This window comes from Delphinapterus leucas, chromosome 19, assembly GCF_059928025.1.
Source record: "Delphinapterus leucas isolate spDelLeu-1000000601 "Yukka" chromosome 19, BTC_Dleu_Yukka2, whole genome shotgun sequence".
NCBI lineage: Eukaryota > Metazoa > Chordata > Mammalia > Artiodactyla > Monodontidae > Delphinapterus > Delphinapterus leucas.
In genome coordinates this window covers 17,617,854-17,640,488 of record NC_143147.1, presented here as the reverse complement: position 1 = coordinate 17,640,488, position 22,635 = coordinate 17,617,854, and positions in this window count along the sequence as shown.

Sequence of the window (22,635 nt, the reverse complement as noted above, 5' to 3'; positions counted from 1 at the left end):
AAAAGAAGAGGCTGAGAAATTAGAAAACAAAATAAGACAGCAGAAATAAATGTAAATGTATCATCAATTACAGTAATTATGAGCATATTAAACTAACCAATTAAGAGATTCTTAAATTTGGTTTTAAAAAAGCCAGCTGCATGCTATTTAAGAGCAAAATGGCTAAAACCAAAAGATATCAAAATATTAAAAATAAAGAGATAAAACAATAAAAGAAATTGTAAAAGAAATTACTATCAGATAAAATTGAACTCAAGGCGAAAGGTATTAAAAGTATCAAGGACAGGCATTTCATGCTGTGATTCCAACATTAGTCCTGAAAGATATAAAGCAAAATCTGAAATAATTTACGGGGGAAGGTTGACAAAACAATAAGCACAGTAGGTGAATTTAGCACATCTTTCTCAGAAGCTGATAGATTAAAAACCATGTATGCTCATATATGTATATAAATGTAAATGTAAACAAACAGCGAATACATGTGGAAAAAGGCTACGTATTAGACCACAAAAGAAGTCTCCATAAATTTCAAAAAATCTGCATTATCAACAGATCCTCTATCCAGCACGCAATAAAATTAGTAATCAACAACAAAGAGATGATCTGTGTATATGTTTGGAAACTAAAAACACACTTCTAAGTTATCCGTGGGTTCAAAAGAAATTTACAACAGAAATTAAGAAGTATTTTGAATTGAAAATAAGGAAGACACTACATAATCAAGCTTGTCTGATGTAATTTAACTGATTCTTTGAGGGGTGATTTATACTGTTGAATGCATTTATTAGGAAATTAGAACAGCTGCACATAACTTACAACCCAAGCAATCAACTCAAGAATCTAGAAAGAGAATAAGGGAAACTAGAAAGCAGGAAATAATAAAGGTAATGATAGAAATGAATAAACGATAAAGCAAATAGAACATCCACAAAAATAAAGACATCAACAAACTAAAAGTGAGTTGCTTAAAAAGGTCGATACTTTAACAAACGTCGTCAAGACTGACCCAGAAAATAAGAAGACATAAATGAACAACATTCCAAGTGAAAAGAGGAAAAGGTGCACAGATAGATATTTTGACCTTGGAAGCACACCGCAAACCACCATGTGCCAGTCGGAGGGAAATACTGGAGGATACTTCTTGATGCCACTTACATTCCCACAGTGCAGGGCACAGAACCTGGGACAGTGCAGGCTCTTAGAGATTGGCTGACCTGCAGAGATGAATGAAAACCTGGAGAGGAACATGTCATTATGTTAAGACTCTTTTTACTAAATTTTGAGAAATGGCATTCGACCAGGTGGTGTTTGTTCTGATGTGATTCATGGAGCCGGGGAAGTTTTGATGGGAGAAGAGGTGTTCAGAAGTCAGAGAGCAAAACATTTCCCGGGGCTGAAGCAGGTGATCGTTAGATGAAGGAGCTGGAGAAGGGAATCCACCGATGAGGATCCAGCACTCGCCAAGGCAAAGAGGTCGGTATGGTGGCTGTTGGCCTCTTACTAGCTGTGCAACTTGGAGCAAGCCTCTTAACCAATCTGAGCCCACATTTCCTCATGTTCAAGCTGAGGGTCATCCCTGTGCCTACCTCATAAACTGCAAAGAGGAAATAAGATAAGGGATGTAAAGCTCCTGGTCCGCAGCTTGTCAGAGAGTTAGCACTCAATAAATGCAGGTGGGGGTGGTGAGGACGGTGACAGTTATCAGGATTAATTAGAGCAGGGCGGTAGCACACGATGATGGGGTGGAAGAGGAAGGTTGGAAGATGAAGATGAATGGCAGGGTCGAGTCAGCTTGGGAAGAGCCTTAAAGGTCACCCCAAAAAGTGGACCTCATTCTAGCCATGCCAAGGAGACATCAAAGGCCTTTGAGTGGGGACTTGCTGAATAAAATGGGGCATCATCTTGTCAAAGGGAGGGGTGTGTGAGGGTCAACCTTGGGGGAGGGACAATCCCCAGGGAAGAAAACGTTTGTAGGTCCTGATCTCCCACTATGTCATGGGTCTTACTACCACCGGAAATCTCTCCTTTATTTATTTATTTATTTTTTGGCTATATTAAGCCCTTTTTAATTTGCCCTGTTGTATGGCATCAGAGCTCTGTGTGTGTGTGCTTGTGCACATGTGTACATATATGTATTTAAATACTGGAAGCCGCTTCAAGCAGAAGGGTAGTTTTACACAAATTCACTCCATGACCGTGTTTATGAGCATCCATCTGTTTTCTCTAAACAGGAGCTTGGGTGGAAGAATATTTATCTAACTGGGCTAATTAGAAGAGCTATCTCCCTGCTTGGATGGAAAGCTCAGATGGGAGCAAATCTGGTATTCTCCAGACACGTACGCTGTGGAATTGGCTGGCCTTGCTGCTCAAAAAACTTCAAAGGATGTATGTAGCTTCTGTGTTTAATTTCCCTATCACTCTACCTCCTGAACACACTGCCTGCTCAGAGGGTGCAGGGAACCCCAGTCTTGATGAGTCTTAATGAAATGGGCTACAGGAAGTCAATCTCCTGTCAAGTGAGACCTGCCTGCTTCTTTATGTTAAAATAACTTTTTGTTTAAAAAAAAACCTAATTCTTAGACAAACACAAGGGCTGGTTGACACGTCAGTGTCGCTGAGCCCCTGACCCACATCTTTATCCGTATTCCGGACCTAACTGGCCTCCACATTCACACCTGGAGCCGCTCCTAGGAGGCCACCCCCTTCCTCTTCCATCCATGCTTGGTCAGGTGGGGGCCGAGCCAATACAACAGGCATTTATGAAACACGTACTACGGTCCAGTTCCTATGCGGAGCATGAATAATCCATTGATGGGGGAGATGTATTCTTAGCCCTCAAGTGTCTGGAGAAGAAGGTGGGTAGACCAGATGTCAGTAGAGTGTGATGAGCACTCTGACTGGGAGATGCAGGAAGGGCAGTGGGAACTGGTGGGCTGTTGGCCGATCTCGAATGGCCTTGGCTGGGGCACTAGGGTGACTTGGCTCTCCTTCACATGACTCTTATCCTCTGTAGCCAAGTCCAGGAACGTTCTCTCGGTCACGGTGGAGGAGCAAGAGAGAGGACAGCACCGTGCAAGGTCGGCAGAGACCTAGGTTTGGAATAGGCATGTCGTTCGTGCTGCAGTCTACCGAACACAGCAAATCACAAGGCTTGTCCGGATTCAGTGGGGCAAAGAGACTCACCCTCTATATGGGGAGGAACTGCAAAAGGCATGGATACGGGAGGGGTAAGAAACTGGCGGAACGGCAGGATTGTTATCACTGTCACCACCATCACAAACTCCGGCATCACTGTCACCAATGACAATGAAACACCCCTTCCTCCGTCTCGAACGCTCCGTCCATGTGGCGTTCATCCTACACCCCACCGAGTTCTTCTTCTCGGGTGGGTGTGAACATGTCTCACCAGCTCTACACCCAGAATCGAATGTCAGGGATGAACCATTTCCTTGAGAGAAGAAGGAAAGACATCCCTTTCGCTTTCTACAGGAAGAAACTGGAATCCAGAGAGGTCAGCTCGTCTGGCGAAGGTCGCACAGCTGGGCTGGGGGGAGGACCAGCCCCTTTCCCTACCCCAGTTTTGGGTGACAGATATGTACCTCGACAGCATCAGCAAAAATGGCTGGTTTGTCCTTTGCTTTCTTCCCGTGCACAGAGCCGAAGGCTTACTCACACCGAGTATCTTCCAGGATCTGGGCTGCTCAGCCCCCTTGGACCCGGAGGCTGCCCGCCTCACCCTTAATGCTTAATTGAAATGAAGATGAAGCGCTCTCTGTGACAGGTCATGCTCCGTGGCAGTCACTGTGCCAAGGACCCAGCGGGGCCGCCGATGTTGAGAATTCTTCTCCAGCTTCTGCCCCAGCAGCAGTTTCCTCAGGGAGCCTCATTTATAATTCCTTTGGTAATTAAAACAACAGATGTTATCGTTAAAAGACTCCTCATTAAATCACAGATAACTTAAGCTTCAGGTGGGTCCTCACTAAACAGTGTCATGAGTCACCTTTGGAGGGAGTAATAAGCATGTGCAAGGGGAGGTCTCAGCCAGCTCGGAAGATGCCCAGGGCTGCCAGGGGCGGGTGTGTGCCCGGTGCTGACAGATACATCAGGACAGAGGCTGCCCAGGACCCTGAGTGAAGGAACACACGATGTGAGGGTGGAGTGAGTCCCAAAAGGGGCTGCGGTGGAGGAAACAGTCCAGCCGGAAGAGCCCTGGGGTGAGGGCTTGCTGGTTATTGGTATTTAGGGACCATGGCCGCAGGGAGTTCCCAAGACCACTGAGTCCCCGAGAACTGGGAAAGGGGGCTGAGCCTGCTGAGCACCCAGGACACTTGGCTCTCATCCTGGCTGTGGCCACTCGCGCCTTAAGCAAGCCCTGTCTCTGAGCCACGGTCCCCTTTTCTGGGAAATGGGCAGAGTGACACCGAGCCCTGAGCTGCGGGGGTGGGAAATGTTTGTAAATCCTCTCACTTGGTGTCTGGGACCGAGGCATCCGGGCGTGTGAACCGCCTGGGCTGCTGCGATGTGTTTCTGAAAGGCCCCCCCCCACCCCCATCCAGGAGCTGCCTGAACACAGCTGTGGCTGATGGCTGAGTTTGGGCCCACATCCCGGCGGGGGTCTGTCTAGGAGCTGCCTGGGGAGGATCTCTCAGGAATGTGTGTGTGTGTGTGTGTGTGTGTGTGTGTGTGTGTGTGTTAGACTCAACCCCGCACAAAGGGGCCGTGTCACTGTCTCCAGCCCCACTCTCGCTCGCCGTGCTGGCCCTGCCCCCAGATGGAGGAGGTCTATATACAGCTCAGGGCAGTAATAACGCGTTTTTATCGACAGTGCCTGACCGTAAACAGAGGGCGCTGATGCCCCCGCACAAGTTGCCTTGAGCGCTAAACGATAAAACAGTGAAAGCAAATGCTCCTGCAGTGCTCACTACGTGCAGAGACTTTCCAGACCCTCACCTACGTCCGTTCATTGAATCCTCATAACAGCCCTGGGGGGGGGGGTGGAAGAGTGAAGAGATGGCTGAGTAGGAGCCTGGGGGTGGGGGCTGGGTGGGATTTGGTCAGATTAGTGGGGGCCGGCGGCAGGGCCCTGCAGGATGCTGCCGGAGCCTCCGTGTGCCCCAGTGGTCGGCACTGACCCCTGGGCCCCAGCACCCTCTCGAGCCTTCTCAGCTGTCTCCAAGGCCCTCCTCAGGGCAGCCCAGGCCTGCATGCCCCAGGCAGGCAGGTGCAGAGGCAGCCAGTACTCCTCCCCCAGGGGGCCTGAGCCAGGCCAGGGTGTCCGTCCCACTAGCTCAGATCAGCACCAGGTCAGGCCGGAAGGAAACCCAGGGCACAACCTCAAACGCCAGAGCAGGCCAGGGACAGGGGGAGAATACATCAGAGCCATGTCATCGTGCTTGCTTACTGTACATGCCCAGCCTAGCACTGCACCCAGCAAACAGGAGACACCCCATCAATATTGGATGGATGGATGGATGGAATGATGGGTGGGCCCTAGGGTTACCGTTTATTGAGTACCTACTACCTGCAGGACTCTGCATGTGTCTCTTACCTGTTTCTTAACAACACACCTGCAAAGTTGCCTTTATTATTCCCATTTTATAGACAGAAAAGTGCAGTTACGTGACTTGCCTAAGTGCACGTTCCCAGAGAGTGATAGCATCGGCATTTGAACCCTGAAACAAGTAACTCCAGGACTGTGTCCTTCCCACTAGGCCACACCGCTCTTGCAAGACCAGAGCTAAGGTGGATTCACCAGCCCTGTCTAGTTGAATTCTGGCCTTCCCTGTGTGTCCCAGTGATGCAGCCAACCGGCACCCATATGTCCTCTGTGCCAGGCCCCAAGCTGAGCACCGGGAACACAGAGACGACCATGACCATGGTCTCTGCCCTGGAAGAGTTTGTGGTCTGGAGTTGAGAGGTACTGGCCACACAGAGGGGAGTTCTGGGTTTAGGGGGTGTCCAGGAGCCAGGGAAGCCCAAAGGAGGGGCAGACCGATTCCCCCTGGCACCTTCCCGAGGCTTTGGTATTTGAACTAGGTTTCGGAGGCAAAGTTAGGAGTCAGACAGGTAAAGGAAAGAGAGGGGAAAGGTCACTCCAGGTAAAAGGAGATTTGAATAGGGGTCCAAACTGACCTTTTAGAGTACAATTCAGAAATAGGTATCAGAAGCCTTAAACTATTCATAATTGATAATATCACTTTAGGGTTTGAATAAGAAAGTAATCTGAGATCTAAATAAAGACTTCCACACCAAACCAAAGAAGCATGAAGAAAACTTTAAGTGCAGGCTGCTTGCTGGTGGCAGCGATGGGGCGGGGTGACAGGGACAGGAGATGAGGCAGGAAGGGGAAGTGGAGGCCAAGCTAGGAAGGGCTTTGATTGTCAGGTCAGGAGACAGGGGCCGTCAGAGGTTTAGAGCTGAGGAATGCTGTTCTCGGATGTGGAGTAAGGAAGCCCAACCAGCATTAGAAGATAAAGATGGCCAGAGGCGGGGACCCGATGCCTACATCCGGATGATTCCAGTTATGAACCTCAGAATTATAGCAGATTGGAATGAAATGACCCTTGGAGACCATCACCAGCCCACTTGCAGAGATGGTAACTCGAGGCCCAGAGAGGAGTAGCAACAGGCTCAAGATGACACAGCAAGTCGTTAGCCGACCAGGACTTGAAGCAGCAGTTAGGGGAGAAGTGGGTATTCTTCCTGTCTGTCTTTTGTGACTCTGGGTGGTAAGCAGAAAACAAGTCGGTGGCATCAGGAATTGTGGAATCCCGGCATGTCCGAGAAGTTTGTGTAAAATGATGCTCGTAATTTTTCCCCTCTGAGGACAGTGAAGTACAAAAGGAGGGGACGAGTGCTTGACAAGGGCTCTGATTAAAGCCAAATACAGCACCACCGAGAAAAGAGAGAAAAGAGTGACACAAAAGGCAACAGCTCCAGGCCAGGCTGGGAGAGAAGGGGGGTCCCAGTGACTGAGTCAGAGTCTGAGCTGGAGGCCAGGAAGCAACCTGTGGTTGCAGGTCTCATAACTTCCGATCCCCACCCTGTCCTTCAAAGGGAAATTCTGCCCATCGCCCCCAGGATCCCCCCTCCCACACCGGGCCTGCACCCCTGCTCTCCTCTTGGCAGGGGCTCCCATGGCATCCTGCATACTAGACAGGGTGATTGTGTGGCATAGATTGTGATCAAGGAATTTTTTGCTGTATAAAATGTTAAAAAAGCAACCCATTGAATTACCTTGCAGTGGTATATCTTTGATTCTGTTTATTAGACTAGCTTCAGCACTGTGCCATTTAAAAATAAAGAAGTAACCTAAACTTATATAAATCCAGAATTGCATTTAAAAATTTACAGCCTGAACCCTAAACACCCTCCTCTGAAACTTTCCTCCAGTCTCCAGTCCCAGCTCCTAAAAGGCCTGGCCCATGTACCACCTCCTCCATGAAGCCTTCTTGGATTGCACCACTCTGCACTGCTGTCCCTGGACCAAGCCTGCACAGCCTCTTTAGGCTCTCCCAAAGGATGGATCTTCATTCCCTTCCTCTGTTGGCTGTGTTCCCTGAGCAGACCCCTGCCTACCACCCCTCAGAGATCAGAGCTGAGCAAGAGACGGGATCCCACAGCCCAGACTCCTAGGTGCTCAGATCTTCCCTGGAGATGCCACTTGGGATGTGGGTAAGCAGAGGCTCTGGCTGACCCCTTTTTGTATGTGCACAGTCTCTCCTCACACTTGCCCAGCTGCTCACAGCCTGTTTTTTATGGCTTGTGCTTTGTCAGTGCATGTCTTGTGCTACAGAAAGAGTGAGGGTTCTGGGAGGAGAGCCCCCGTGACGTCTTCCTCTTACTTCTGCTTCCTCCTCCAAGGCATGGCCGCACACAGGTGCTCAGGAGAGACCAGGCTCTGATTAACCAGAGTGAGGTTTGGGCCCTCTCTTCCGCAGGACTCAGTTTCCCCATCTGCCAAATAAAGGGCTGGTCTGCATAACCTTTAAGTTTGCCTGAAGAGTCAGTGGATAGGCGATTTGAATAGGGGTCCAAATTGGCATTTTGGAGTAGAATTCAGAAATAGGAATCAGAAGGCTTAAGATATTCATAATTGATAATATCACTTTAGGGTTTGAACAAGAAAGTAATCTGAGATCTAAACAAAGACTTCCATACAAAGATGAATTCCAGCATTTCTTGCTCATTACCAGGGAAAAACTAAAGTTGGCAGTGGTATAGCCAGCGCGTGGAATGTTACGGAGCCATCAAATGGTATTTCCAAGGAGCACTTCGTGACGGCAGGCAATGATAATGATATGATCACATGAAGTAACAAAAGCAGAAGAGAAGCGTCTCGAGCCTGAGATGTCGGCTCTGGAAATGTGGAGGGGAAAGATTGGGTGGACTGTGTGTGATGGTTACGAGCCCTTCTTAATTTTTTTCTGTGTTTTCAGTGTCTCCTATTGTAAACATGTGTATCCTACTCCCCTCCCCACAACACACGCGCATACGCACACAGTTACACAGGAAGAAGGAAACCCACGTGCCGTCCCCCGTCCGAGCTCTGTGCTACAGCCAAGGGGTCTGTGGTTCCCAGAGCGTAGCGTGAGTTGCTAGATGTTTCTGCAAGAGTAGCTTCCTCAGTCTTTCCAAACAGGATGCTGGCTCTCTAAGGTTATGTGGAAGGCGGCAGCCTGGCTGAGGAACCTTCCTGAATGTTCTGTCCCTGACGTCTGAGGCTGCCGCTTCTCCCAAAACTCCCGCTAGGTTTTTGGAAGCAACGTTTCTCTGTTTCCGGAGAGGACATTCGAGGGTGTTTTCCTCTTGCCCAGACATTAACCCCCTAACCCCACCCCCAGTCATCCCAGTACAGAAGGCTCACTTTAAGTGCTTAACTGGAGCACACCTCCCATGGACTTTGGAAGGAAAACACAGGACTCTGGTTGTGAGCCCTTGTCACTCAGGAAATGACCCTGTTGGTTGTTTTTTGTTTTTTTTTTTTTTTGCTGTAGAGGAATAACAGGAAGGCGCCTCAGAAGAAGGAAAGAGGCAGGACCGTTATGACCAGCCACACCCATGTCGGCAGAAACTGTAAGACGACCCACTGAGACCCTGGGTGGGGTTGCCTGAGAGCAGGAAAGCCCAAAAGCCCTGGCTGCCTCCTCGCCTCACCTCCTGGTCCAGCCTCCCTTGTGTGGCCTCACCTCCTGACACGCACCTCGTGAGCCTGCGCAGGTGCGTCTTGGCAAATCCCAGGGAGGAGCATGTCTGGCCCCTGCCCTGGGGCAACTCACAGTCTGGTTGGGAGGACTGTGACCCGGGCAAAAAGAACAGTTCCATAGGCTGTGGCCCTGATTTGGAGCCCCCTGTGCACCAAGAAGAGGCAGTTCTAGGAGGCTGGGGCCCCAGGGGAGACTTCCTGGAGGAGATGGTGTTTGCACCGACTTGTGAGCCTTTGGCAGACACTGAGGCCAGAACCCAATCCTGAAAAGAGATTCATCAAAACCTGGCAAAACTACCCAAAGCCTCTTCTGGGTATGACTTTACTTCAGACACAATATTTTGATCGTTTCCACATAAGATGGATCAGAAACATATGCATTAATTTCCTCTTAAAAGTATACACTCGTTGTACTTGGCAAAACGCAGTGCGGGATTCGATGAGTGTAAGGCAACTGAAGAATTGTATGGGATCCAAGGCTGGGAGGTCTCAGAAGCCAGAGCGTCTTTCGGCCTGTTTCTGGAGGCTTCTTCTCCAACTCACTTGCAGGGGCCTCAGCAGCCGAAAGTTGAAGTCCAAAGTCAGGCCAGTTCTCAGTGCACTCCTTCTACAGAGGGTCTGACACCAGCTGGCCCCATCCTGGAGCTGATTTCCTGAAAGAGTAAGTGAACCTCTGCTCCGCTAAATTTGTTAATGTTTATTCGAAGCAAACCTCCCCTCAAACGGTCGTTACATTCCACAGTAAGAAGTGCTGCCTATACTTACTGGTCTATATATACATGGAGAGGTTTGTCATGATCAAGGTTTGGTTTTTCTTAACCCCAGATCGGAGATAAATCCAAAATCCCCTTTCACAACTGGAGCATTACCTGACCTCCTGTGGCACGAAAACGGTTCATTGAAGGTGGTGCCCTCAAATCTTGGTCCTTAAGGAGCTTCCTTCCCGGTGGGCAGGGTGGTACCAAAGAAAATGGTCACTCCTGCAAGCATGTGCTTGGATGAGCAATTCTTCAGAACACGAATGCCACTTAGATCTGTTTACAGGGTAGATCTGGGGGTGCAGGTGGGGAGATGTCCCACCGAATCTTTTGCCAACTGCTGTATAACAAACTACCCCCAAAGTAATGGCTTACCACAATAAGCTCTTATGATCTGTCATAGTTTCTGTGGGTCAGGGCTTGGGAGCAGCTTAGCTGGATGGTCCTGGATCAGGGTCTCACATATGAAGGCTCAGCTGGAACTGGAGGTCCCATTTCCAAGGTGACTCACCCCCCGCGGTTGGCAGGTTGATGCTGGCTGTCGGCAGGAGGCTTCTGCTGCTTTTCATGGGGGTCTTGCCACAGAACTGCTTGAGTGTCCTCACAACATGGCAGCTCCCCCCTCCCTTGCCACCGCCAGGGTGATGGTAGAGAGGAAGGCAGAGACTACATACCTACATAAGGACATGAAGCCAGATGGCCGGGGTCATTGGAAGCCATTCTGGAGGCTGGAGATCCCGTTTCCAAGGTAACTCACACCCATCCAGCTGGATGACCCACAGAGGCAGTAAATGACCCAGATGTCCTCTTCTGTCCCCGTCTGAGTCCCCAGCAGAGGCTTCTTTGCACGTGGCATGTTCCACTGGGATCGGTCTCCCACCCTGGGGCCAACCCATGACTTATAAAAGTGTCACGTTACAATCATTAGTCTGAGCCTCAGTCACCAAGGGAACGCCTGAATGCTTGGTGTCAGATTTAATGATGCCTGAGTACTGAGGAGAAAAAAGGCAGAAAAGGGTAATGGGGTAACAGGGGCAAGAGTGATGGCTTAGGGGGCTTCCCTGGTGGCGCAGTGGTTGAGGGTCCGCCTGCCGATGCAGGGGACACGGGTTCGTGCCCCGGTCCGGGAGGATCCCACATGCCGCGGAGCGGCTGGGCCCGTGAGCCATGGCCGCTGAGCCTGCGCATCCGGAGCCTGTGCTCCGCTGCGGAAGAGGCCACACAGTGAGAGGCCCGCGTATCGCAAAAAAAAAAAAAAAAAAGAGTGATGGCTTAGGAGTGAGGAGACCTGATTCCGTCAGTAAACCAGTGGGCGCTGACGTGGGTCAGAGAGGGAAGGGCAGCCCCAGTCGGCGGCAGTCTAGCGGGGTGCTTACGTGGCGGTTCTGGTGTCAGATAACTGGTCGCCTCCTGACTGACTGACTTGATGTCTCTGAGCTCTGTTTGTTCACGTGCAGAGTTGTTGGGAAGTAAGAGTCCAGAAAGCACTTACTTCAGCGCCTCGCACAGCGCGAGTGGCGAATGCGTACGGATCGCTGTCATTGGAGTGTCATTCCCGCTATGCTAGCCCACCACCCAGTCCTCCTCTGGGCCAGACGCTGTGCCTTGTGTGTTTCAGAGATTCTCTTGTTAACTCCCTCATGCACCCTTCAGGGTCCAGTTTCCATTCTCGCCATCACCGCCCACTGCCATGCCGTGGCCGAGAGCCGTAGCCACAGGACATGATCCGATTTGCAGGTTTCATAGCGTGGGTGTAAAGGTAGATGGGTTAAAAGGTTTGGGAGGGAGAGGGAGGGGTGAAGTCTTGTCTGGTTGCTTTTATTTTCTCAGTGAATCAGAAAGCAGGGTCGTCAGCTGAGAGAGGGGCTTGTCCTCTGGACCTGGCCATGGGTTCTGGGCCCAGACTGGGGACAGAGGGAGTCCCAGCCTCAGGCTGACAGTCGACCCTGGAAGGGTCCTCCAGGGCACCCCATCTTTGGGAACTGGGCTTGTAAAGTGCGTAGAACCATGCCTGATGCACTGTGAGTGCCGTCTGAGGATTAGCTGCAGCCACTGTTGCTATTACCATTGCTTCTCTGGGCATCCTTCAGCCAGGAGATGGGGAAGTGGTGACGGTGCGGCAGGCAGTGCCCAGCAGTCTGGAGCAGTAGCAGTGGGGCCAGCTGGGGAGTTGCTGACCAGACTCCACCCAAGCCACAGCTGGGGAGCCCTGGTCAAAGTGCCCCCCTCTGGCTAACAGTGCTGAGGGTCTAGAAGCCGTCAATGCAAACCAAAGCTTGTGCATGGGGAGCCCAGGCCCAGAAAGAAGAAGGAACTTGCCCTCATACCATAAAGAGTCTCGCAGAACTGGGCCGAGAACCCAGGGCTCCTGATTCCCCCGATCTGAGGCTCTTTCTGCCACTCAGCTTTGCCTTTTCTCTGTACGTATATCCAGGTAGTCTTTGTGGAGCTCCCCTGACATTTAGTTTCTTCTTTGATTGATATCTTAGCTGGGGGCATTTCAGTCTGGGCCCCAGCAGCCTCCACAGAAGTTTAGCTCACTCGTTCCTTCAAGCGCAATCTAAGAGCTGAGCTCCATTCTAAGTGTGTAGTATTCCAAAATGAATGAGGTGCAGCCAGCCTCTGCCTGAGAGAGTTACATGAGACAAACATGCAAAAGATTTACATCCAAGTGAATCCCCAGAAATGAGGGCAGTGACAGTTCACATATGAGGTGTGACAGGAGCCCAGGGTGGGGGTAGACACACTGTTTAGACAGAGTCAGGGAAGCCTTGCCCAGGAGCCTTGTTAGATCTGTGGCTTGGCCTTGAACAAGTCACCTAAGTCCACCTTGCCTCAGTTTCCCTGGCTGTAAAGCAGGGAATAACGACAGCATCCTCCTCATGGTGCTATTACAAGGATTATAAAACACATATAAAGTGCTCGGCACGGGGCTGGCACAGAGTAAACACTCAACAAATTATGATTGTCGATGTTACTGTTCTTACTATGGAGGCCTTTTAATGCCAACTACTACAGGATCTTCCATAGGCCAAGGAAGCCATTGGAAGCACTGGGACAGGGAGTGGCAGGCATATTTGAAGGGAGAGGGAGCCTGGCAGGACTGAAGTCCAAAGCCAGGACCAATGGAGGCAGAGTCTGTCTCAGGAGGAGTTGACTCATAATCATAGCTGGCCGTAGAACAGGGTCTCTTGCGGGGTAGTGAGCTCTCCGTCACTGAACGTGTGCAAGTAAATGATGAACAGTCACTTGGTAGAGATGTGAACTGTGAGTGTGTGAATGGGTGTGTTTTGGGGCAGTTTTCTTCCCTGAATCTGGGCTTCGTGGGCCCCTCCATTCCTGAGGGTCTATTATTCTACTTCTCAGCCCCTGGGGCTGGGCACCAAAGGGCTAGATTAAGGCTGGGTTTCCCACGTGACCACAACCTCATATAAGAGCCATGCTCCTACCAGCTTCACAGCAGGGGGAGTGGGGGACTGAAAACCACCCCTGAGTGAGCCATGGCTCTAGCTAACCAAGGGGCAGGTATTAATTAAAGCGCAGATTAGCTACCAGTCGTGGGTATCGGCACCAGGCCTTAGAATTGCTTAATAAGAGGGTTTGTAACACTGTTTTGCCTCGAGAAGGCAATATTGATCAGGAATCCCTGGCCTGGAACTAATTGAATATTCACCCCCAGACTGCAAGGCCACATCTTTGGTTTTCATCCGGGAAGTTGCAGCTGGGATTGGGGCACAGTGGAAGAGGGGGAGGGGGCAGAGGAGGGGGACAGAGAGAGGAAGAAAAAGAGAAGGAGAGTGAGATAGGAGACAGAAAAAGGGATAGAGGTGCTTTTTTTTTTTTGCCTGAAAAATCAGATGCGACAAGTCAGATAACGCCTTCATCTCGAAACAACTTCTTATCCCTTGGAGAGAAGCTTTCCTGTCCAAGTTTACCAGGACGTGTTTGCAGTGCTGCAATTTTAATGAAGGAAGCTTTCGGTATGTTAATCTTGGGAATAAACTAATATGAGTTCATTCCTCTCCGCGGCATCTCCCTCCCCCCAGCAGCCGTGAGGTACTGTTAGAAGGGGCTCCAGCTGCTGTTTGGGGAATCCTGTGCCTTCTGAGGGAGAGAGTGGGATCCTGGGAACTCTGCTGGAGCTGAGACGGGAGGGCTTGGGGCTAGAGGGCCTCAGGGCTCTGCTCTTCTCGGCTGTCACGAGGTGGCCACAGGCAAGCCCCCAGAGTGTCTGGGAGGGCAGCGTTCCTCCTCTGTCACCTGTGTGTCTTTCTGACTGCAAGCGGATGCTCTTCTCTCCTTCATGACTCAAACGCAGACAGGGCCGGGCACAGACTGCCCATGCACACACCTCTGGTACCTACGTCCTGATGCCCAAGGCTCACAGTTGGGTGAGACAATTAAGAAAGTGATGGCAAACACACAAGCCAGTGTGACACACGCTGCAGAAGAACTGGGCCAAGTGCTCCGAGGCGAGAACCAGAGCCCCATCCCAGTTGAGTGTGGGCTTTCAGGACTAGCATGAGATCAGCTGGCAGAGAGGGGTGGATAAGATATCCCTAGGAAAAGGTACAAAGTCGAGGGCACAATAAACAGTGAGGTGTGTTCCTGAGACATCGAGGATCTTGACGGATGGCAGGTGGACTCCCAGCAGGAGGCATGAGGCTGTGGCTAGATCAGGAAGAGCCTCAGAGTTTAGACTTCACCCTGAGCACCATGGGGGCGTCTCCGGAGAGACCACAGCAGGGAGAAACGGGCCAGAGGGGTTTTAGAGGCAGAGCATGGGCTTGCAGGTTGGAGAGGCTGTTGGATGAGGACTCCAGCCCGGGAGACCACAGAGAAGGCACTTACCACACCCCAGGGTGAGCTGCTGAGGATCTGATCCAGGGAAGTGGGATGGGATGGAGGAATGAGTGACTGATTGGGTGGGGGATTGAGAGGGAGAGAGGAGTTGGATGATGTTTCCGACTTGGGCAGCCGAGTGGATGGTGGTCCAAGTGAATGACGGGGAACACGGACTTAGAAGCAAATCTGGGGGGACTTCCCTGGCGGTCCAATGGTTAAGATACCGCACTTCCACTGCAGGGGGCACGGGTTCGATCCCTGGTCGGGGAACTAAGATCCGACATGCCGCACGACACGGCCAAAAGAAAACAAAAAAAGCAAGTCTGGGGGTAGAAACAGCATGTTCATTCTCAGATGTGCTGTCTGAGGTCCTGGGAGGTGCCCAGGGCAGCTGGGTTCAGGGCACAGATGCTCAGAGGACGGGCACAGGTGTGCAGGTGGTTAGTTGTTGAAGCCATGTGAGAAAAAGGTATCCACTGGCCCAAGGGGGTGCAGAGAGCAGGAAGAAGACAGATCAATCTGGAAGGAATAATAACACTTAAGGCAAAGAAAAATCCTCCATTGATGGAGACACCACCATCCAAAGTCTAGGAGTGAGCATACTGAGAGGCAACCTAGTATTTTCACACATTCTTGCTTCTGCAGACCTAACAGGAGAGGGGAGGCCTGAGTTTTAATAGTAATTTATCTCAGTGTAGGCTTTTAAATCTCCATTTATCATTGTCACTGACAACACTTGGATTAATCTGTTGCTCAGCATCTTTGTCGCGGCTGCAAATCCCAGAAGGATAAAAGGGAATTGATATACATAAAGAACTGAATTTCAATTAATGCAAGCCCGTGCTAATTTTCCAACACATAACCCAGAAACATTCACATTCATTACGATTTTGTCGTTGCTGAGCCTCGAGGGAAAACACACCCACTGATTGATTTATTTTTTCTGGTGTCGAATTCATCATCAAGGGCATCGTGGAAGGGGAGGGAGCCAGCTGGACTCCTCACCCCGCCCCCAGAGCTCCACATTTTGCTGAGGAAGGGCATGCAGTTCCAGAATTTGCTGGAAGTTTCTCGAGTATTTTCCACAATTCATCAACAGCTTGAAGTTTGGGTCCTGGATGGTTTCCTGTAGAAAGGGAAATGGGGAACTAGAGATGGAGGCAGATTCTGGAATTGAAACTGACTCGGGGCCTGCCTATTCCCCAGGCCTATTTCCTGACTCCTCAGCGTTGGGGGGCCTCAGTGGAGGGGTGCAGTATAACGGCTTCTTTTGCAGGTGGGGCCCTGATCCCTGGGAGCTTTAATTCTGATGAGGGAGATGAACTTCACTCTAAAATATGGGAAGAGGGCAATGTACTGAAGGGCTGAGAAGAGCTTTCCGGCCCACCCCTCCCCAGACCCCACCACAAGCTACTCCAAATTTCCTGATGTGCCACACACTTGCCCACCTCTGAGCCTTTGCTCCAGCAGTTCCCTTGGCCAGGAGCGCCCTTTCCCCATCAGCCTGTCAGACCCTTCCTCGTTTGCCAAGACTTAGCTAAGCTCCTTTTCTGAGATGCTCTCTCTCACCTATGCGCCCATAGCCAGTTTTTTGTTTTCCACCTCAGTCCATGGGGTGCCAATTCCCTGAGGGCAGAAACAAGCTGACCCTGGCAGTCGTGCTGTCAACATCTTAGAGGTGCCCAGAGGAGGCTGTTGTCAGGTGCCCGTCCTGCCCTGCAGCAGAGCTGTGTGTCTGCAGGAGGAGGGGGTGCTGTGTTCTTTGCCCTAAAGCACTTGCCCTTAAGAGGCTGTGTCTGCCCAGAGGGACAGCTTTTTCTAATCTGTCCTTTATTCCAACTGACAAAGGCACCCTGCCCTTACCTGCCCTAGTTTGCCTCAGCCAAGAACACTTCCTTCACCCTGACCCCAGGGGTGTTTCTGGGTGCAGGCAACCATCTCCAAGACCAGGGCCTTCCTGCCAAGCCCAGATACAAGCATTTTCATCCAGCTCATTAGAATTCCCTGTCCCGTCCTGTCTGGGGCTCCCCTGGCTTATGTGACTGGCAGGAACAAGGCCCTGTTTAAATTGGCTTGGCCCAGACACAGGGAAGAATCAGAAAGCTCGCACCACGTGGCTTTCAATTTGCCCCTACCAGCCCCATGTGTGCAGGAGCCCCGCACACGCCCCCGCCCCCCCCCCCCCCGCACCGTGCCCCTTAGTCCATCACATCTGTGGATCCAGTTCTAGCCCAAACCCTGGCCTGGCCTTGCCTGTGAATCACAGCTTGTGTCTGCTCTGTCTTCCTCACGGGGTCCCCTTCTGCCAGGAGGTCACCCCTTGCCCCTTTCCATTTGGGGCTCTTGGCCCTTTTGCAGAGGAGCAATCTCTGCTGTTCTCCTTCCAGAATAAAGGGAGCTGTGTTCTGTGTTCGGGTCTGAATTTATAAAGGTGACCGGGTGACGGCACAGAGGGGTCAATGCCGCATACGAGTATATACGAGGGGAATGAAGAAAAAGATGTAGCAGAGCCTCAGATTTCTTGCCTGTAAAATGGGGCCAACAATGGCGCCATCTCAAGACTGTTGGGAGGAATAAATGAGTTGTTAGCTGGAGGACAGTTAGCACAGCTCCTGTCCCCAGATGGGCTGTTGGCAGATGACGTCTTACCCCCTCACTGGCCGTCTTAGAGAACAAAAGCTTTGAGGACCCCGGTCTTGGATATCTGGGCTCAGTTGCGTGTGTGACTCTGCCACTGTGATCGCTTGCCAGCCGCTCAAGCTGCGCCCTCCCCCGTCCCCAGGGATGACATTCAACAGGTGCGGCTTCTGTTTGCCCACAACAGTGCAGGGTGTACCGGCAACATTCCGCGGGAGGAACACATCGTCTGCTTCTGAAGCCAAGCGTGAGCTGGAGCTTCTGAACACATCCTTACACAGAGAGTGCGCAGTAATTAGTATAATTATTAGGGGGTTAATGAAGCTGGGAACAGCACATCAAGTGCACGTTTAAACAGAGCCTTTTTAAAAAGTGGGTGGAGAAGTTTGCCTGCTCCACTTTCTCCTTTTTTTTAGAACTAAGATTTCAGGGTTTGAACTCAACATGTAGAAAAATACACTTGCTAGCGTGCCCCTAACCCACCCCAGCCCTCAGTCTCCAGATGGCTGTTAATGGCATCTCCATGTGAGGGCAAACCCAGAGCAGCCTGAGGTTTTCTCACCATCCCTATAGGGTCAGTGACCAAGGCTGCTAATTCCACCTCACTAGCTTTCTTTGACTTGATCTCCCTGCCTCACTGCCATGGAGGAAGGTGAGGCACCCACATTCTCCCCTGCTGACAATATTTCCTAATTGCCACCAGCCGTCCCCACCCCACCCCGGGCTTGCTTCTTCCTGGTCACCTTTTTCTTAGCCTGGGTACTCCAGAAGCAGGTCTCAAGATGAAGATTCGTGCCAAAGAGATTTACTTAAGGAGCGTTCACAAGAAAAAACAGTGGAGTGCAGAAGTGAGACTGGGAAGGGAAGAGAAAGAAAGGGAAGAAGACCAAGTTCTGCAGACAGTAAGTTGGTTCAGTCTAGCAAAAGACAGTGCAGGTCACTCCTCAGAGTCAGCCCTGTCAGAGCGAGGGAGCTGGGGTATTTATACCCCAACACCCTCCATCAAAGGTTAGGCCATGTTTCCCAAACTGTGCCAAGGCACCCAGGGTGCCTTGGGATATTTTAATTTTGAGGACAACACAGCTACAGCTGCCAGACACCACACTTGACATAGTTCACGGTTTCAATGTTAGATTGCCCTACATTCTTTTGGATGATGTCATATCTTTGTGAAACTGGCTGTTAGGTGAAACCAGCAGCTGTGATAAAAAGCAAGTACTGTGGGAAAATCAACGTGGGAAAGGAAACGAGGGTGGTGTCCAATCTGATTCCAAGAATTGAAAAGTTGTGCAGTACCCACCAGGCATCCTTGTCCCATTAATATGAACTTGTGATTATTGATGAATGAAACAAGAATATTTTTTGTTTGAATTTGTGTACATTGTATTTTTAAATAGCTACTAAACTGTTAGGATATAAATACTTGTTGTTTGGATCTCACTACTTAATTAATGGAACCGTTAGGTAGTTCTTTTGGCCTTGGAGTAAGTGCTGTGAAAAAATTACTGAGACATCAAGGGCTCCAGGAACTGTGAAAGTTCCAGAACCTCTGGGTTAAGGGGCTACTCCTGGGAGGATGTAAATTTCAAGGCCCTTCTGGCTCTCTGGGCTGCAGGCAAAGGGGCCTGGAGCATCCTCAAGGGCAGCCGTCCAGCAGAGACGCAGGTGTGGGCTGCTGGGATGCAGGCACTGGAGGAGCCAGTGAGTAATGGTAAAGGGACCTGAGCAGATAAGAGCAGGTCTGGGTTCTGCTACACTGGAGCTTCTCAAACTGTAATGTGCACACGAATCACCTGGGGATCTTGTTAAATGCAGGTTCTGGTTCAGGAGTTCCGGGGTGGGGTCTGAGATTCCACCTTTTTTTTTTTTTTTTTTTTTTCCGGTACGCGGGCCTCTCACTGTCGCGGCCTCTCCCGTTGCGGAGCACAGGCTCCGGACGCGCAGGCTCAGCGGCCATGGCTCACGGGCCCAGCCGCTCCGCGGCACGTGGGATCTTCCCGGACCGGGGCACGAACCCGTGTCCCCTGCATCGGCAGGCGGACTCTCAACCACTGCGCCACCAGGGAAGCCCCGTAAGTAGGTTTTTAAAATTAATTTTTATTGCAATACAGTTGATTTACAATGTGATAGTTTCAGATGTATAGCAGAGTGATTCAGTTATATATACATATTTATATTTATATATAAATATATATATTCTTTTTTAGATTCTCTTCCATTATAGGTTAATACAAGATATTGAGTATAGTTCCCTGCGCTCTACAGTAGATCCTTGTTGGTTGTCTATTTTATATATAGTAGTGTGTATCTGTTAATCCCAAACTCCTAATTTATCCCTCCCTTCCTTTCCCTTTGGTAACCATAAGTTTGTTTTCCATGTCTGCGAATCTATTCCTGTTTTGTAAATAAGTTCATTTGTATCATTTTTTTTAGATGCCAGATACAAGCGATATCATATGATACTTGTCTTTCTCTGTCTGACACTTCACCTAGTATAATATTCTCTAGGTCCATCCACGTTGCTACAAATGGCATGGTTTCATTCTTTTTTATGGCTGAGTAATATTCCATTGTGTATAGATACCACACCTTCTTTATCCATTCTTCTGTTAATGAACACTTAGGTTGCCTGGATATTGAGTGACAGGGATAGAGACAAAAAGGCAGACGGAGCCCACTCGTCACACATAGTCAAACACAGAGTCTGGAATACCACCACCAGTACACTGGCCTCTCGGGACCCGGAAAGTTGCGGCCTGGGAAGGCTCTCACACACACACACACAGTAACCTACCTCTCGCCTTTTTTACAAATAAGAAATTGGAGGCCCAGAGATGCGCAAATCAGCATCAGGGCTGAGACTGGAACCCAAGACATCAGACCCCACACCCAGGACCCTGGCTATTCCCTATGACTGTCATGTCCATTTGAGGGTATCTTGAGCTCTAGATGTTGGAAGTTAATTGCTCCAGATATAAGTGGTGTTGTCCCCCCAGTAATGTTCCAGATGTTGGAATATTGCATGAAGTATTATGGGGGATGTTGCCTCCAAATGTAGAAGGGGCACTGTCCCAGATATCGGGGTACACTCTTACCCAGAAGCTGGGGATGAGTGAACAGTTTCAGTGGCCCCTGGTGGGCAGGGAACAAGTGGTGTGGCTGAACCTGACCCTGGTGTGGGGCACCGCTTCCCACTCCCTGGCTCCCCGGCTGGTCAAGTCCAAGGTCCAGCACCCTCTTCCTCCAGGGCAACTGATTGTACAGCAAGATGCACCAGGCACTGCGCTCACCTTCCTCCTGAGGGCTGCTAACTCAGGCTCCTCCCTCTATACCGCCCACATCTGTGGACGGACAGAGGACAGAAGTGGGGTGACTATGGATTTGGGCCTCAGAAGGATCTGGGTTTGATCCTGGCCTCACCTCTCAACTAGCTATGTAGGTAGATTTTATTATTGTTTCCATTCCTTTATTCTTGCCACTAAAACTACGTATCCACACCCTTTGCAATGAGACCTTGCACTAGTTCCCAGCAGAAGAGGTGAAATACATTTCCCTTTCCCATCGATGTGGGGCTTGGCCACGAGGCTTCGTTTTGCCAACAGGCTGTTAGGTATTTGTATGTCTTGTCCTGGCATGTCACTTTGCTGCCATCTGCCATGAGGGGCATGTGTTGTGGGTAACCACGGAGCCCAGGAGAATGAGAAGACTCCAGAAACAGACCAACCCACAAGCTGGAGCCAAGCCCAGCAGAGCCACATCTGTCAGGGAGAAGTAAATGCTTGTTGATTGAGTTTTGGGATTATTTGTTATGTAGCATTATTGCCATAATAGCTGACTAATGGGCTATGGGACCTTTGGCTAGTTTCGCTGATTTCTGTGGGATGCCGTTTCCTCGTCTATAAAAAAAAAACAGCAATAACACTTGCTTTGTGTGATGTTTTACTGGGTTTTGACATAGGTAAAGCACATGGCATAGTGCCTGATTCATAGAAGGCTCTGGATAAATGGTGATTTTCAAAAGAGGGAAGGGTCATTCCATAAGAGCTTGGTTCAACCAAAGGGTATTGAGCGCACACTGCTGATGGCTCAGGGCTGGGCATCATGGGGGATGGAGTTTTAAATCCTATTTTGCTTACATGATGCATCCAGTCTCAGATAGGTCTTTGGGCAGAAATCCTGGCCAGGTTAGGGTTGGGGCAGAGAGGAGTCTGAAACCTCTTCCTCTAGATCTCAAACTTCACACTTAGTCATCAAACCCGCATCTTCCCTTCTTGACCATGGGTTGACTTTTCCTTTCTTGAGTTTCTTGGTGACTTTCCCAATCTCCTGTGGCTTCAGCAGGAGAGCAGTTGTGACATTTCATCTATAGGGCCCTGGTAACAGCGGCAATTCCACATGTATCATCAGGGGTATGATATTGGAGACCCAGAGTGCTCTCCAGACCTCCCAGATGCCCCTCCCCTTTCCTGCTGGGGTATCCCTTCCCTGGGGGCTGGGGCTCTGCTCCTGAGGTGTCCCATGATGAGCCCTGCTCCTGGGAAATTCAGATGTTCTGTGCGTGGCTCAGTTCAAGAGTTTCTGCAGAAATGGAGGGGCCGGTGCTGTCACTGGCACACCAGGGCCCTTGCTATGGTTGTTCCTGGGATGCTTCCGGGGGCAGGGAGGCAGTTTCGACTGAACTCCTGGCCTCCTGGCAGGTCTGGGGTTGGCTGGCTGATGCCGTGGTGCCACAGGCTGGGACAGGAGGAGGGGGCTGAAAGGAGTGTGATCAGGAGTCGGGAGTGAGGTCTGGGCAGCGGCTAGATAACGCCCAGGGCTTTGGGCGGTGAGATGCTAAAGGAATGTACGGGGGACTGGTGGATAGGCTTTCTGTGTCACAGAGGGCGTGGTTTTCCCGCAAAGGAAAATTTCCTTTCCTGTTCCCTGCTCAGACTATGAAACTCATATATGTTCATTTTAGGAAATTAAAATAATGCAAAAATATGTATAGAAGAATAGGTGGCCAGTAAAATTACCCCAAAATGACCACTGTTAACATTTGGGTGAACATGGCTCCAGGCTGATCTTTATTCGTGTGTGTGTGTGTGTGTGTGTATGTGTGTGTGTGGTGTGTGTGTGTGTGTGTGTGTGTAAAACTTTGCTGTCTACAGCCCCAACTGCTTTCTAAGGATGGTGGGTTTTGTTTAGTGA